Source organism: Psammomys obesus, unplaced genomic scaffold (genome assembly GCF_907164565.1).
Source record: "Psammomys obesus unplaced genomic scaffold, mPsaObe1.curated_primary_1811, whole genome shotgun sequence".
NCBI lineage: Eukaryota > Metazoa > Chordata > Mammalia > Rodentia > Muridae > Psammomys > Psammomys obesus.
In genome coordinates this window covers 15,294,563-15,299,849 of record NW_026593286.1, presented here as the reverse complement: position 1 = coordinate 15,299,849, position 5,287 = coordinate 15,294,563, and positions in this window count along the sequence as shown.

The window sequence follows — 5,287 nt, the reverse complement described above, 5'->3', positions numbered from 1 at the left end:
GAAGTAGATTTGGCTTTTTAAAAAAGAATCTGCTATACATCAATGATACTACTCATACAATATAGTTTACTTATGAGTAAATATTTAAAGTTGGCCACATAGGCTGAAAACGAATTTTTGATTAAGCTGTAAGAGCTCTCAAAATAAACCAGACCATAGATAAATGATTTTTTTTAACACCAACTACATGAAAATACTATTTCTTAAGAGTGGAAAGATTCAAAGTATCCACTAGGAGACATGAAACTACTGAGATTTAAGCTGTGTATTTATGTGTTGTGTATTTATAAACCAGTTTAAGGAATATTAGCACATTTTCAACGTTTTTTTTTTCAGTAAAAAAATTGTAGAGGAATGCTAATTCAGAACATTGTTGTTCTGGTAAGAGATTCCATCCAAAGACCTCCTAGATCCGTGTGATCCAACTGGAAAACAAACACACTTTTAATCCAGGAGACAGAGGCAAGTAGATCTCTGAGTGCAAGACCAGCCTGGTATAGAGCAAATATCAGGTAAAGAAAATCTTAGGTTCAGGCTTGGTGGTGCATGCCTTTAATCCCAAACCATGAAGATAAAGTTAGTTGGTAGAAGGAAGCACCCATGTTTGAGAGTGATGTCAAATTGAGTGGCAAAAATAGAGAGAAAGAAAGAAAGAAAGAAAGAAAGAAAGAAAGAAAGAAAGAAAGAAAGAAAGAAAGAAAGAAAGACTTGACAAAATAGGATATTCCCAACTCTCATGAGAGGACAGAAGCTATGTAACAGGCAACACAGAGAGAGAGGGAAGGTAGTAAAAAAGGATAGTAAAAAAGAGACAGGTAAGAGAGAGAGAGAGAGAGAGAGAGAGAGAGAGAAAGAGAGAGAGAGAATTCAGGTGAAGCTAGAGCTAGAGAATGAGAAGGAGCCAGGAGGTTAGAGTAGATTGCTAGAGTTAGCCTGAGGCCAAGTAGAGCAATTCAGAGGCTGAGAGAAAAGCCAGATTGAATACGTCAGCTGGGAGAGGAGTTTGAGCCAGAGGAGCTTTGAACCAGGCAGCCCAAGAGTTCAACAAGAGCAAGAAAGGGTGAGCTTCCTAAACAGTAAGTATCAGAGACTGAAAACATTCTAGGCCTACGTTAGATTGTATGGAGGCTAGAAGCTTCCAGGACTAGGCCTAGGTTAGCAGAAGGCAGAAAATCCCCGAGACAATAATCGAGCAGGCAAATAAAAGTTTATTTTACACAAAATTAAGAGTTTTAGGGGCTGAAAAGATGGCCCAGCAGTTAAGAGCATGTGTTGTTTTTACAGAGGACAAAAGTTTGGTTCCCAGCATTCATGTTGGGCAGATCTTGAAAAAGAGCTGAATAATGAAATTAAAGAAGTATCTTTTGTTATATGTTGTTAAAAACTCAAACTGGGCAAAATTTTAACATCAATGCCAAGAGTATCAGACCATTTTTAAAAGATGGATATTCATGCAGGGCACCTATATTTTGCCTTCCTGAGTCTTATTGCTGATGTCGAAGTGGGCCCAAAATGTGGATGGTAGGAGATGGCACAAATGGCAAGAAGTAGAAATGCAGGGGCTAGTGTTCTGGAATTCTGTTTCAGGGCAGCTTAGCCAGAGAGACACGTGGATATCAGCATTGGAACCAGCACTGCCAACTTCCTTATGTCTCAGTCACGGTGAAGGAGGTCTCTGGGGTGACTTTGTAGAAGTGTCGTTTCAGATGCTGAAACCAAAGGTCATCAATATTTGAATAGTCATAGACAGAAAGACATTTTAGATAGAATGAAGAGCATATAAAGAAGAAACAGCCATGAGGCTATTCAGCTGTAAATCATGGACCTCCCCCCTCTCAACCCCTGAAACCACTATGTGGGTTTTGCCCTCAAGAGATGTGGCAAAGAAGTTCATGTACTCAGAAATAGACAAGACAAAGGAACAGACAAGGTGCTTCTGACACTTTTCCCACTTCTCACAATGAGAGGTAACTTATAATATGACCCCTGAGCATCAAAGAGCTGTTCTCTCTAGACAGAGTTCCTCTGTCCTTTCTGTCTCCCAGGTTGATGGCGTTAGCTGCCTCTTCAGTCATCAGCACACACTTGAAAGATTTGTATTTCAATGACACCATTGGCCAGCCATACCTGAAGTCAACAACTGAGGAAGGCACACAGACATGTCAAATTTAACATACTCATTCTGAATGAATAATGACTGTCTTTTTCTCTCTTTTCACTTCAGTCAGTATCCTTTGTGTTTTGTTTTCTTCCTGCCATGCTTTGGAAAATAACTACCGGTTTGTTTCACTTCCAGGTTTCAGGTTTGCTGGGAGAAGTAACACTTGGTGGCTATTTGTCTGTTATAGCCTCACTGCATAGTGTATGTTAGTTATTTCTTCTCAAGCTGAGCATTGAGTCTTTTTAGGGACATGATTCTGAATTGGGCTGATACACAGAGACTCCTGAGACCCCCAGCTTGGTGACCTTAGAAGAAATAACCTAAAATAGTTCTGAGCTTCAGTTCCCTTCTTGTCGCTTAATAAAATGAAGGTGTTAAGAGGGTGTCACGGGAGATCCGTTTGCCATGCTTTGCACAGCATCAGATCCACATTAAGTGAACCATGCAGTTAGCCATTATTAACATTCATCTTCACCACCACCTTCAAGATGGCAACAGGGTGGTACACCTCACTGGGAGCATCAGCTATGCTCTGAGACTTAATGGTTTCTTTGGTAAATACTTTAAAGTATCATTTTACATTAGAACACAAATAATCCCCTAAGAGAAGAAAAAAGTTGCACATATTTTAAGGTAAGACTTAGCAAAGTTTTACTCTTGTGACAAGGGCTCCAGAAAGGACAGATTTGCTTTTGTCTGAAATAAAGAGTATGCAGGGGAGATCTGGGAGAAGGTGAAGTGCTTAAAGCGATAGGATCAAGAGGAGTCCCATGCCTCTTAATTAAGGATCACAACTCTTTCTCGGTATTTTCTATTTTTACTGAAGAAATCAGAAATTTTCAGATTCATATATTTCTAAAAAGACTCCTCAATAGTTTAAGTATGTTAACACACGTTATTAAAAATCTTACCGTGATTCTTTTGGTAGAAATTTGAATATTTATTTTGCAGGTGAGGAAGCTAGATAACCCTTGAGGTCACCGAATGATTCCTCTAAAATTCCAGAGGATAAGTATGCCAATTAATTGTTTTCCTTTTTGTCAGCTTGACACAAGCCAGAGCCATCTGGGAAGAGGCAACTTCAGTTGAGAAAATGCCCCCATTCAATTAGCCTGTTTGCAAGTCTGTAGGGCAGCTGTGCTTTAATAAAATTATAATTATGAACCCTTGAATTCCAAATAATTTTTACGTGTCACAAAATACTTATATTTTGGTTCTTTCTAAGCATTTTAAAATGTAAAAATATTCTTAGCATTCAGACTGTACAAAAGTGAGCAGTGGTTTAGCATTTGCTGATCTTTCTTTGGTCAAGAGAAAAATCTACCTGATTCTAGTTTACACCAAAACAGAAATGGTTACAAAGCTGGATATTCACGGAACATCACGAAGACTCTAGAGTCACCATGGAGAGACGTTCTTGTGTGAATCTTGTGACTTGTAAGATATCTGAAAACACCTAAAAGAGCAAACACATTCAGATCCATGTGTACACAATCTGCAGCTGAGTGTATATTGTTTGATTCCTTCCCTTTCGCTTGTGAGAGGACAAAAACTTGGAGTCAGTGACACGTCTTACTCCTAAAAGCTGTGAGATATCTGTAAACAAATGAGTGCACTGTCCACTTACATATGCCTCACTCACATGTAGCTATACATATATAACTTGGTCATATACACATACAAGGCATGCTCATAGAGTAATGAGTGGATCCCGCAGTTCATTGGAGTGATGCAATGAGCAAATGGTCCTTTGAGAATAAGAGCTGCTTCTATACCAGGCCTATGTTTTGACATGGAGTGAAACAGAGATTATCATATGACACCCTCACCTCCACTGAGCTTGAAGGGAAGCAAGTATTATCTCTGCAAGGCTGTGAGCCTCATTAATACGTGTTGATGAAGTCCTCCATCACATCAAAGAATCACCACCTTTAAAAAGACGGTTGTTTTGAATAAGAGGTCTAAAATATCGGTACAAAGTAAGTTATCTTAAAAATACCTAAATGAGCAAACGCAAATATCATTAATAGAAACATTGCTTTCTAATGGGCTCTGTAGTGATCTGATTAATTTGAAATGATTTTCAGATGAAAGAAAAAGTCATTTGATCTCCCACTTTGGAGGTCATTCTTTTGTTTTTTTTTTTTTTCTCTCATTTTCCTTTTCTGTGAGTTTCTGTAGTTTAGCTTTAACCTTCGCTATCCTTTCCTACTTAGTAAGGTGTTCCCAAACACAAGAAGGATTCGTGGTGATACTGCTTCTCGTGAGATCTTTGCCAGCAAGAGAGGTGAACATATCTCTTCATTTCCTGTCTGACAAATCATCTGTCAAGATAACACCCCAGCCAATTGTTTAATTGTGCATCAGGTTCAGGTGACAGAACTTGGAAATGACAAATAGGGGATGGAGGAGTTAGCTTTCTTCTCTCCCCTAAGAACTGTGGTGTTGTGAATGAAGACATCTGCTAAATTTCTATTTTCCAAGCTGTAAGAATTATCCTTGTTACCTTACAAATTGTAAGGGGTAAGCTTCAAGGTGTTTTTTTTTTTTAATTCAGTTTTTATATTCGCTTTTTTTTTTTTTATTGCTGGTGAGTTTAATGGACCCCATTCTCTCCTCTTCTGATTCTTTCTGTTCATTCCCTTAGCATGGCTCTTATAAGTGGCATGTTCTTTGCTTGCCTTATTTTAGTTGCATGTATTTCATTATTTTTGAGATATTGGCCAGAGGAGAGAGAATAGAAAAATCTCATTGCAGAAGTGATCCTGGCATCCATCCTCCCTTCTCCTTCCCCTTTCTTGCTCCTCCCTCCCCTTTTCCTCTCCTTTTCTTTCTCCACTCCATTTCTTCCTCCTTCCACCCTCCCACCATTTCTCTTTTCATCCCCTCTCCCCCTCTGTCTTTCTTCTTCTTCCCAAACTAGTGTCTATCTATACTTTACTGCTATTAAATTAATTCTTTTAAGGAACAACCTTACTCATCATCACATGCAAATAAATTGTTTTCAAGTTCAGTTTTCCTATAATTTTCACCAAAAAGACACTCATAAAATAAAATAAAATAAAATAAAATAAAATAAAATAAAATAAAATAAAATAAAATAAAATAAAATAAAATAAAATAAAA